General features: G+C 41.9%; 1 long non-coding RNA gene across 1 annotated transcript in view; it reads left to right on the top strand.

Moving 5' to 3' along the window:
• Positions 1 to 5,458: 5,458 nt before the first annotated feature.
• The window catches only part of LOC117515036, an 18,742-nt gene continuing 11,289 nt past the window's right edge, over positions 5,459 to 12,911 (top strand). The window contains exons 1-2 of the long non-coding RNA XR_004562008.1: positions 5,459 to 5,574; positions 7,572 to 7,580. This is a non-coding gene — a long non-coding RNA (uncharacterized LOC117515036). The remainder of the gene's footprint in view (positions 5,575 to 7,571; positions 7,581 to 12,911) is intronic.

Here is a 12,911-nt window from a genome sequence, read left to right as displayed (position 1 = left end):
TATTGTATGAAAAACAGAAAAAAGGGGAAATTTCACACTTTTATAGTTATCTTTACAATGAAAGTGTGTTAAGAAATTTGTTCTAGTAGTCTATGATGACTTTTTCACCTTTTTTCAGCATCATTATATGCAAATATTGCCGTTTTGTGCTTGTCCCACACCCAGACTTTTGATCTTCAATGATAAAAATGAATGGTAAAGAAACATTTTTTCTAATGTTTTAAAATATCTCTGAATAAAATATCAGTAAAATAATCAAAACATAATTGGAGTATTCAATGTCATACAACTGTTGTGATTTTTTTTTAAAACCAAATATAGTTGTCCCACACTATTGCCGTAATTTCCACCACAACACTGTAATGTCCCTAAACAGTTTGTATGAAAGATTGTTTGGGTAGTTTCTATGGAGATAAACAGTGACATCAGAGTACATGTATATAGCGCCAAATCACAACAAACAGTTGCCCCAAGGCGCTTTATATTGTAAGGCAATGGTGTGGTGGAAATTACATTTACAAGGCCAATAGTGCCCGTAGTTAAAGAATCACCCAAATATGTGTGACAGAGGCCAGCAGGAGTCGTTGTGCATGTGGTAGTCAACAGGCCTCAGTCCCCGACAGCCACTCAGGCCAGAACCTGGGTTTTAGCCCACTGGACAGAGCATCTGCCTCCCATACTGGACATCATGAGTTTACATCCCGAGGGGAGGAATTGGGAGGAATCAAAAGTACAACATAGAGCAAACTGCTACACATAAGTGTACGTGTGGTATACTTTAAGCATGCAAGAGGGATACACCAAGTACACTCAACAAAAATATAAACGCAACACTTTTGGTTTTGCTCCCATTTTGTATGAGATGAACTCAAAGATCTAAAACTTTTTCCACATACACAATATCACCATTTCTCTCAAGTATTGTTCACAAACCAGTCTAAATCTGTGATAGTGAGCACTTCTCCTTTGCTGAGATAATCTATCCCACCTCACAGGTGTGCCATACCAAGATGCTGATTAGACACCATGATTAGTGCACAGGTGTGCCTTAGACTGTCCACAATAAAAGGCCACTCTGAAAGGTGCAGTTTTATCACACAGCACAATGCCACAGATGTCGCAAGATTTGAGGGAGCGTGCAATTGGCATGCTGACAGCAGGAATGTCAACCAGAGCTGTTGCTTGTGTATTGAATGTTCATTTCTCTACCATAAGCCGTCTCCAAAGGCATTTCAGAGAATTTGGCAGTACATCCAACCAGCCTCACAACCGCAGACCACGTGTAACCACACCAGCCCAGGACCTCCACATCCAGCATGTTCACCTCCAAGATCGTCTGAGACCAGCCACTCAGACAGCTGCTGGAACAATCGGTTTGCATAACCAAAGAATTTCTGCACAAACTGTCAGAAACTGTCTCAGGGAAGCTCATCTGCATGCTCGTCGTCCACATCGGGGTCTCGACCTGACTCCAGTTCGTCGTCGTAACCGATTTGAGTGGGCAAATGCTCACATTCGCTGCCATTTGGCACGTTGGAGAGGTGTTCTCTTCACGGATGATGCGAAGGAGATGTGTTGCACTGCATGAGGCAAATGGTGGTCACACCAGATACTGACTGGTATCCCCCCCCAATAAAACAAAACTGCACCTTTCAGAGTGGCCTTTTATTGTGGACAGTCTAAGGCACACCTGTGCACTAATCATGGTGTCTAATCAGCATCTTGGTATGGCACACCTGTGAGGTGGGATGGATTATCTCAGCAAAGGAGAAGTGCTCACTATCACAGATTTAGACTGGTTTGTGAACAATATTTGAGAGAAATGGTGATATTGTGTATGTGGAAAAAGTTTTAGATCTTTGAGTTAATCTCATACAAAATGGGAGCAAAATCAAAAGTGTTGCGTTTATATTTTTGTTGAGTATACATTGATAGTATATAGATGAGTGTACTTTTGTATACTTTAAAGTGTACTTTTGCAAACTTAAAACGAACTTTAAAATATACTTTCATAAACCTGAAATGTTCCAATTTAGTCTGAAAAAGTATTAAAGTTGTGTACTTTCTAGTATACTAACAGTAAACGATCTGTAGTATACTTGCTATACTTATACTGAAGTATATTTAATAAAATGAACTTTAAGTATACTACTTTTTGCTAAGGGAAACCAAAACAAGTAAACACACATGAAGCACAATAAACAGTATCAGGTTTCAGTTGTGCAGGTTGCATGTAATAACGTGGGTGTACCCTCTGCTTGACCACAGGTGTGAAAATGATGCCTCGGTGGGTGCGCTCTTACTTGAAAAAAAAAAAAAGAAAATGTCACAGGCACTGTAGCTCACCTGGATGATACAAGACATCACAGTTTCAGCTAGAAAAACAAGCCTGACCAAACTCCAAAGGTCGTATCAAGGTCAAAATGAAAAAATCTTTAAAAACCCATTGAATATCTTTTGGAGCTACTTACTAGGTATCCTTATACCAAATTTCAGCTCAATATCTTGACAAACTGCTGACCAATGGCTCTAGGTGGCATTTTCAATATTGCTGCCATGGCAACCATGTTTGACATCACATTAGAATGCCTCAAACAAAGTTTGTTGTCCTTACAGGATGGAACATTTATGCCAAGTTTCAGCTTCACTGGCTCAGCAGTTTCAGAGAAGATGTTTGCACACGCTGCTGCCGCCACCCCCGCTGATAGACAGGCGACCCACAACATAAGCCCACCAGACCTTTGGTCCAGGTGAGCTAAATATTCGTAAAAGCCATTTGATTTTGTTTTTGGGCTTATTATGGTTCCAAAGGTTCGCACTTTTCTTTTACCTTTTTTGACAAGGAAGGACTTTAGTTCTCAGTTGAAAATGCTATGTTTACATTTTTACAAATAATGACTTGATCTTGCTACCCATGTAGCAAATTTTAGCTTAACTGCTGCATAAATGGCTGACAAATGGCCTTATATGTGATTTGGAAAGCCTCAAACTTTGATGTCCTCGTGGGACAAACACACCAAATTTCATCAACACTGATTCAGCGGCTTTTGGAGATGATGTTAAGTGACAACTAGAAAAGTGGGCTCAATCACACTCCAGGGGGCATATCAAAGTCAAAATTGAGAATTTCACAAAATCCATGCAATTTTTTTTTTCTTTTTTTATGGCTTGATGATAGCTCAAATCTAATCATGTAGCAAATTTCAACTCAATTGCTGACAAATGTCTATATATGAGATTTTCAAGATGGCCACCATGGCAGCCATATTTTAAATCAGATCAGAACACCTTGAACAAACTTTGGTGTCCTCATGGGTAGGAACATGCACATCAAGTTTCAGCTTCATTGGTCCAGCGGTTTTGGAGAAGATATTCACCCACGCCGCCACTGTCGCCTCTGTCAGACAGACGACCCATGGCATAAACCCACCGGAGCTTTGGTCCAGGTGAGCTAAACACAAGCAAAAAACAAAAACATCTTTCTCCTTCCAGATGAGACAAGTATGGACATCTTGTTGTGGGCAACTGGTACCTCGGAGGCTACAAATATCCCTCATCTTTAATCGAACGGAAGTTGCCAAATACATCTGTAGTTAAAAAAAAACATGTAATAAAGCTGATTTTATTCACTCAGTGCTACATTTTGGGACATGTTCTTGTAGATTTGTTTATTTATTACCTTGCTGCAAAAGACTCACCAAGAAAATGTTGCAGCCAAAATAGAAGTTGACCGATTTTATTTATTTATTTATTTTTTTACTATAAATGAATTTATTTTTAAATAATTCCATCAGTAATACTCCATTGAATTTATTTATATAAATGTAAAGCTGATGTATTTTAAACATCTCTAAACAACATCAACCAGGAACATGTAGAGCTGTTCTTGTGTGTTTATCCCACATTTATGTGGTGTCAAAGTAGATCACGCCCCCCCCAGCACTGAGCAGCTTACCATCTTGCTTTAGATAACATTTGCTGCTCAAAAAAAAGAGGCTGAATATTTGGCATTTTATTAAACTTTTACAACCCCAATTCCAGTGAAGTTGGGACGTTGTGTAAAATGTAAAGCAGAATACAGTGATTTGCAAAGGTGATGTAACACAGTGATTTGCAAAGGTGATGTAACACAGTGATTTGCAAAGGTGATGTAACACAGTGGTAAACATACCACTGTCCCAGCGTTTTTGAAATGTGTTGCAGGCATCCATTTCAAAATGAGCAAATATTTGCACAAAAACAATAAAGTTTCAGTTTGAACATTAAATATCTTGTCTTTGTAGTGTTCAATTGAATATAGGTTGAAGAGGATTTGCAAATCGTATTCTGTTTTTATTTACATTTTACACAACACCCCAACATTGGAATTGGGGTTGTAATTATTTTGTTTCTTAATATGCATTATGCCCTTTAAAATTGAGAATACATTTTTGTTGGCTCCCCTCATCCTTGTCCAGTGTTCATGATGATATCTGATAGTTTGCTAAACATACATTAGGATTTGTTGATCCTGGTGTGTTGGCAGAAATCTCATATCAATATCTCAAAACAGGCATAAAGGATAAACAGTAAAAACAACTTATCAACTTTCATCACTGGAAGAAATGATGCTGTAGCTTTTTGTTTTTATTGTGCAGCATGTGCAGTTTGTGTTTTGGCAATCTGTTCCGTTTGTGGCTGTTTTCTGAGCTCTGATGTGTATCTGTGTCATAATCTGACCTGACAGCTCCGTCTGGAACAGATGGTCCAAATTCAGTCCAAATCAAATCTGCCTTTCATCTTGGGCCCCAAATCTCAGAATGCTTAAAGCAAATAATCTGACTATTGTAGTCGCTGCTGTCACCGCCTCCTTTAGGATTATAGAAGTAGGCTAATGTATTCACATAGCCCTTTTCTCGCCACACATATTTATTTTGCAGACACGCTGTCGTGATCACAAAAAAAGTACAAATAAAAGATAAAGATCAACTTTATTTATCCTGAAGGAAATTATTTGTGTGACACCAGATGATAAATTGATTGATAGAAAAATTAAGAATATTCTTAAAATAAAAGAAATATTCAAATAAAACAAATATTATTTTCTTATGGACTGCTGGTTGGATCAACACGACATTATGAAGCATCAGTTTGGATTCTTAAAAAGTAAAAGGCATTTTATGATATGACTTAAAGACAAAATTTGTTTTTAACTGCTGTTTATAGATAGATATGGTTCAGTCTAGTCTCAGCTGTGGGAACATGCACTGGTGTTGTGCATCGCCACATCCACCACACCAAGGAGCCACCTTTGGTCCTGGATGGCAAACACTGAGGCAGTCAACCAATTCATGTGCTCCTCTGAAAAGCAGCCATCTATCTGCTGGAGCCACGTTAAAGGTGGGGCTCCCCTTGGCCTTCTCCAGGTGCTTGTGTTTTCAACAGTAATCCTGTTGTGTCTAGTGAAACACGCCACATGGCCAACGTGCCTTACATTTACTTTGACTTGTATTTCATTGCACATTGTATGAACCAAAGCTATTTCATGCTTTGTGTGGCCAACTTCATTTCATATGTTAATATACATCAGTTCCTGTAAATAAGGCAACCAACACATTCCAAAAAGAGGTGGGACAGAAGCAATTTAGGGCTAGTAATGACATTAAAAAAATTATTAAAAATGTAATAATGAGGTTTTCAAATCGGTAATGTCAAAATAAAATAAATAAATACAGTAATGGATGTATATGAACAAATTAAATGGAGTTGACCATATAAAAGATGAAATATCGTTGGTTCATACTGTCTGCAAGGAAATAGAAGTCAAAGTAAATGTAAGGATTTTTTAAATTTGTGTTTTCAATATTTTCCCAAATTTTTCTGCAATACATGTGACTACGTTGATACACAGGCCCCTGAATCAATGCAAATGTACTATGAACCAATCAACTGATCGATTTTAACATTATAAATCAGGTAGGATTGGTTCACTCCGGTTCACTCCTACTTCCACACTTTTCAAATGCTTGGTAAAGTTCAAAAGGTCAGCGTGAAGCTCTCATGAGACTGGTCAAAGAAACATTAACTTTGCAAAGGAAAAAACAAATTCTACCTAAATGTCTGATAGGAAATACAACAGATAAATGGTTCAGTTATGCTATGTACGGTGGATTAGTGGTTAGCATTGTTGCCTCACAGCAAGAAGGTCGTGGGATCAATTCCCACCTATGCCCTATCTGTGTGGACTTCGCATGCTTTCCCCGTGTTTGCGTGGGTTTCCTTCGGGTGCTCCTGGTTAAATAAAAAATGTAATGTTATTTATTCCATGTTTCTCTGACTGTAACTTTTGGTTTATTCAAATTTACCATGGAGAATGAATATCTATCAAACATAATATGCATATGTCGTGGACATGAATGAGCGAAGCTTGTCAGCATCTAACCATGTCCATGTGTGAAATACCAAGTGTTCCAATACTTTTGAGGGCAAGTGAGAAACACTGAGGAGCAGCATCTTATATCTCATATATAGTGCAGCAGATAAGAGAATTTTTAAAGTGGAATCCTGCAAATGGTGATACAAGCATTAGATTTGGTAAAAATAATTCATAGACATGAACTCTTTAAAAAAAACTGAATGGCCACTTGACATTCCACATCGCAACAGCCAAGGGCTGTGAGCATGGACCGGGCCGCCGGGCCACCCGCCCTTGACCGCCACCCAATCCTCTCTGCACCCGACCCCCATGGCCCCCTCTGCAGGTGGTGAACCCACAGGAGGGCGGGCCCACGTCACTCTTTCGGACTGAGCCCGGCCGGGCCCCATGGGCTAAGGCCCGACCACCAGGCGCTCGTGCGCGAGCCCCAACCCCAGGCCTGGCTCCAGGGTGGGACCCCGGCTCCGCCATACCGGGCGACGTCTCGGTCCTTGATCTTTTACTGGTCATGGAGGTTCTGAACTGCCCTTAGTCTGACCCGTCGCCTAGGACCTGTTTGCCTTGGGAGACCCTACAGGGAGCACAAAGCCCCCGACAACATAGCTCCTAGGATCATCCGGGTACGCAAACTCCCCCACCACGATAAGGTGGCAGCTAGAGGGGGAGTTCCTCCACGTCGAAAGGAGTCAGTTGAGGTGCCTCGGGCATCTTTTCCGGATGCTCCCTGGACGCCTCGCTGGAGAGGTGTTCCGGGCACGTCCCACTGGGAGGAGGCCCCAGGGAAGACCCAGGACACGCTGGAGGGACTACATCTCTCGGCTGGCTTGGGAACGCCTTGGGGTTCCCCCGGGGGAGCTGGGGGAGGTGTGTGTGGATCGGGAGGTCTGGGCGACTTTGCTTGAGCTGCTGTTCCCGCGACCCGACTCCGGATAAAGCGGAAGAAAATGGACATTATTTGCCTGATCATAAAGATTCTAAAAAAGGTATAGCTTGGACAATCTGTGACTGAATGTTATGGAGTTATGAGGTAAAAGCAGCAAGAATGGTGACAAAGGTCAGTTTCAGTTTGTACAGGGGTCAAAAGTTAAAGTTTCTCCATTAATTTAGCTCCAGCTGTATTTGTGCTGAATTTGATAATTGTATCACCATTTAAAAGATTGTTTCAGTTATCTGCTGCACTAATAAGCCAACAGAGCATGAACCAGCTGCTGTCTGTTAGCTTAAACATGTGTATATAAGGCAACCCAAATTAAAGGAGAAATGCTGCTTTTAACGACCTGGACCTCATTTCTGACATAAAATACAGTCGTTTACGCACCAATATAGTTTAGTGTGATTAGAAGTCCATAGTTCAAACGACGTGTTCAGTTCAAATCTGAAGCAAATATTTTTCTTCTTCTACTAAGGTGGATTAGAACTTTTTGTGGTACACAGCACAAACTACTGGGACAGGAGGAACCTAGCAGTCAATGTGACTCACTAATTTGAAAATGCAGGTCTTTCAACCAGACGTGTGGTGCTGTGACATATCAATCATCTGTGTCCAATCAGATTTCAGGGGAGTTCAGTGAAACCCCAGCCTCCGCTCTAGCTCCACCCATGCCAGGAAGTGTTCAACATTTCCTGTTTCACTGTGACTGAAAAGCTGGCATTTCCTGTTTGAGTGTGAGCTTGCCACTGAGTTCCCGTGAGATTCCATGGGATCTCGTCTGTCAATCCAGGAAGCATTTGACATTTGAACATTTACTGTGGATTTGAAAATTGGCACTTCCTGTTTAGGATGCCCTGTATCATGAGTGTGCTTCGCGTGCGCTTTGCATGCGGTGTGCGACGCTTTGCTCATATAATTGTATCAGATTGCATTCACCATACTTTCCAGATTATAAACTGCATTTTTTTTTTTTTTTTTACTAGTTTGGGTGGTCCTGTGACTTACACTTCGGGTGACTTATATACTGAAAAATCACATGTTCATTATTAATATTAATGATTATAATAACTATTTATATTGTATTTTCCCAGGAATCCAATCACTAAACAAAATAAACTCCAGAAATAAAATAATAAATGTCAATAATATGAAGTACTCAACAAAACAATACAAAAATCTCAAATAAATGAGCAGAAAAGAAAAAAGGTGAAACTTATACTCCAGTGCAAAATACAAGGTCTATTAGAAAAGTATCCGACCTTATTATTTTTTTCAAAAACCATATGGATTTTAATCACGTGTGATTACATCAGACATGCTTGAACCCTCGTGGGCATGCGAGAGTTTTTTCACGCCTGTCGGTTACGTCATTCGCCTGTGGGCAGTCTTTGAGTGAGGAGTCGCCCACCCTCTCATCGATTTTTTCATTGTTTAGGAATGGCTCAGAGACTGCTGCTTTGTTTGATCAAAATTTTTTCAAAACTGTAAGGCACAACTGAGTGGACACCATTCGATAAATTCAGCTGGTTTTTGGTAAACATTTTAACGGCTGATGAGAGATTTTGGTCTGGTAGTGTCGCCGTAAGGACGGCCCACGGCGCCTGACGGCGATCTGCGCTTCGAGGCGGCAGCGTCTCGCCGTTTCAAGTTGAAAACTTCCACATTTCAGGCTCTGTTGACCCAGGAAGTCATCAGAGAACAGAGAACTTTCAGAAGAAGTCGGCATGAGGAGTTTATTCGGACATTCCATTGTTAACGGACATTTTGTAATGGAAGAACGTGAGGGCAGAGTCGCATGTCAGGCCGGACCCGACCGCGGGGGGTCGCGACAGGAAAAACACCTCCGTTGGAAACCTTAACGGGCAAGTTGGAACATGCCCAAGCTGTTAAACAATTTCTCAGTTACTCACTTGTTGAAAGCCATCAAAAGCCACCTGAATTTTACAAATGGTTTTCAACACGGAGGTGTTTTTCCTGTCGCGGCGCACACAGATTTGCCCAGTCGTCACGGAAACGACTGCGAATTTGCGCGCACGTCTTTCCTTAAACAGTGGAATATCCGCAGAAAGTCCTCATGCCGACCTCTTCTGAATCTTCTCTGTTCTCTCACGACGTCCTGGGTGAATTAAGCCTTAAATTATGATGTTTTCAGGTCGAAACAGGCCGACGACGGCGCCTGGAAGCGCTGCACGACGTCCCGCTGCGTGGGAAGTCCTTACAGCGACAGAAACACCCCATAATCTCTCATCAGCCGTTAAACTTTTCACCGAAAACCAGCTTAATTTCTCGAATAGTGTCCACTCGGATATTCTTCACAGGTCCAGAAAAAATTTTGATAAAGCAACGCGCGCCATCTCGAGCAGCGTGTGAAACAAAGGAATTCAGCCGAGAGGGCGGGACCACATCTCACTCAAGGCCTGCCCACAGGGAAATGACATCACCGACACGCGTGAAAAAACTCACGCATGCGCACGAGGGTTCAAGCATGATTGTTGTAATCGCACGTCATTCAAATCCATATAGTTAAAAAAAAAATAAAATGGTTGGTTTATTATCTAATAGACCTCGTATATACTTTTTTTTTACCTCTTCAAGAAGGCATTTTTTGACAGGTGCAACTTATACAACTTAAAGTACACAGTAATGAAATTGTTCCAAAATAAAAGTATCATTTTATAAGGACCATTGCCCTAAACACTTTTGTTCTCCTGCAAACATATCTCACACCTCTATCCAGTGACCTGATGTGGACATTAGCGCTCCCCAGGAATCTCTCTGTGTCAAAGGTCGAGGACCCAGAGACTTGAGTGTCACTGCTAATTTAATCTCTGCGTTGTGTATGTGTTGTCTCTCCACTCGCTCCACCCTTGAGACGCAAACTCATGATCTCTGCCATGGAAGGCAGGCACTCTAACCAGGAGGCTAAAACCCATGAGGATCTGGTGTCTGTGGCCAGAGCATCTTTTGGTGTTGGGAAGTGAGGTTTACTAACTGTATGCACAACTCCTGCTGGACTTGGTCACAGTGAGATAAGAGAATGTCTCCAAAGACACTTCTACACGATCACTCTTCTGATGTCCGAGTCCAGGAAGTCATTGGACTTGGACTCGCCACTCAGCTTCTCAAGTGCTACAATCAAGGTATCTGTTGATGCTGTGAAGATCACAGCATCATCTGCAAAGTTCTGAATATGGTTCCTCAAAGTTCCACAGTTCTAGACACAGAACCAGATTCGTTCTTGAAAGCGTAATTATTTGTTTAATTTTGGACAACCTGTGGACTATTTGTGTTACCTGTTTTTGGGACGCCTGCATCATGCTTGCTGACATGATGTCTAAAATGACCCTGGGAAGGTCTGACGGCCCATACACTTAGTGCTGATCTTTTTCAGACTGTCGGATCATGAAGTAATGATTCATGACGGCACCGATGCAGAGAGGGTTTGTGATGAAAGCATTTGTGTTCTGTGTGATGAGGCAAGTGTCATGAGGTGACAGCACCCATCAACTCAGCGCGAGACGAAACGCCGCCCTTTGGCTTGTCTTTGAAAAGGAGTCAATTACCCAGAAAGCTGTGCGTCTCTGTGCACGCAGAAATGACAAACTCGTCTTTCAAGCCTCCATTAATGAAATGGTCTGCTTTCACATGTGAGCTGGCAGAGCAAATCCTGCTCCTCTCGCTCCTCCAGGGGCCTTTTATGAGACAGAACCAGCTCCCAGCAGGACTCCAACCCGTCCTCCAACACTGAGGGGGGATAGGGTGGAGGTCTGAAAGAAGCCTTTAGAGTTCCCCTCAAAAGAATACTGATTCATTGGGCCTAAACAAAGCTTCCTCCAGCCTGGTTTCATTTCTGTGAAGCTGAACACAGATTCCGTGCCACGTCTTAGGAGCAGCGCCCCCTGCCCTCAATAGAAACCCATTTACATAACAAAGAAACCGTGTCTTAGAGTGAAGAAAAGAGGTGAGACACCTCAAACTAGCAGCAACATTTAGAGAACTAACACCAAAACTTAGGGCTCACTCTGCTTCCGGTGTCAAACACTGAAAAAGAGTTCAAGATGAGTGATACATGTCGTTTTTGACAGCAAAGCACCAGTGCAGACAAGAACCCCCCTCCCAAAAAAAAAAAAAAAAAAAAAAAAAAACAGACGAGCAAACGTTTAACAGCCAGCCAGACCAAATACAAACACACACTCAGAGTTTTCTTGGAGTGGCTTGCTGTTGTTGATGGATCCCCGCTGTGGGGTGTGTCTTCCTGTGACTGAATCTGCAGGCGGTTAACAGATAGATGGTGGCATCTTCAGGGATGGCGGTGTGCTTCCTGTAATAATGTTTCTCTCTGGCGGTTTGAAGCTGCCTCTGCACAAAGGTGCTGACTGCAGACTTCAACACGGAGTGCAAGAAAGGACGGCTCATGGCTGAGGTCTCCCAGGTCCCAATGTCAATGTTGCAGGTCTTGAGGTGGGACTTTAGGACGTCCTTGTAGCACTTCTGCTGACCGCATACCTTGATGGCGAGTGTCATCCTGCAGCTGCCCACCAAAGATGGCTTTGGGCATCATGCTGTCCTCCATAGGCACCAAGTGGCCAGCCTAGTGTAGTGCTGTGATGAGGAAGGACTCGATGACCCCAATGCCACATCTCTCAAGGACCTCACTGTCACCCAGTCCTTGATATTAGTGATCTTGTGCAGACACAGTGAATGAAACTGATCAGGAGAGGTATGTGCCGCTGACACGGTACCCATGTTTCACACCCGTGTAAGAGACCTGTGAGCACCACAGACTTGTGTACTGTGTTTATTCTTTTTAAATCATAATGACAACATAAACTAACAAAAATAACCCTGATCAAAAGTTTACATACCCTGGTGATTTTGTACATAAGTACATGAAAATTCAGTAAGGTATATATTATATTCCAATTCTAAGGTGGAACTGTGCTAGTATACATAAAGGTATATCTAAGTATCTAAAAAGGAAGAGTAAGTTGAAACAAATGGGTTTGAATGGCTACAAAAGGTAACCATCCTCATCTGTGATCCATTTGTTTGTAATCTGTGTGTGTGTGTGTGTGTGTGTGTGTGTGTGTGTGTGTGTGTGTGTGTGTGTGTGTGTGTGTGTGTGTGTGTGTGTGTGTGTGTGTGTGTGTGTGTGTAAGAGCTCAGTGAGTTTCTTGGCTCCTGACAGACCCTTGCATCTTTTATCCAGTGCTGCACTGACATTTGTGGTTTCTGAGTCATACGGAAAGCAAAAGAATTGTCAAAAGATCTATGGGACAAGGTAATTGAACTGTATAAAACAGGAAAAGGATATAAAAGGATATAAAAACATATCCAAGGACCGAAGAATGCCAATCAGCAGTGTTCAAACTCTAATCAAGAAGTGGAACATGAGGGAAACCACAGTCAGGTAAACCAACAGAAATAACACAATTGCCAAGAAAATTGTTCAAAATGCAAAGAAAAACCCACAAATAGCTTCAGCTGAAATACAGAACTCTCTGAAACAAAGTGGTGTGGCTGTTTCAAGATGCACAATAAGGAGGCACTTGAAGAAAAATAGGC

The sequence above is a fragment of the Thalassophryne amazonica genome, chromosome 8 (genome assembly GCF_902500255.1).
Source record: "Thalassophryne amazonica chromosome 8, fThaAma1.1, whole genome shotgun sequence".
Taxonomy (NCBI): Eukaryota; Metazoa; Chordata; class Actinopteri; order Batrachoidiformes; family Batrachoididae; genus Thalassophryne; species Thalassophryne amazonica.
This window is presented reverse-complemented; position numbering and strand designations above follow the sequence as displayed.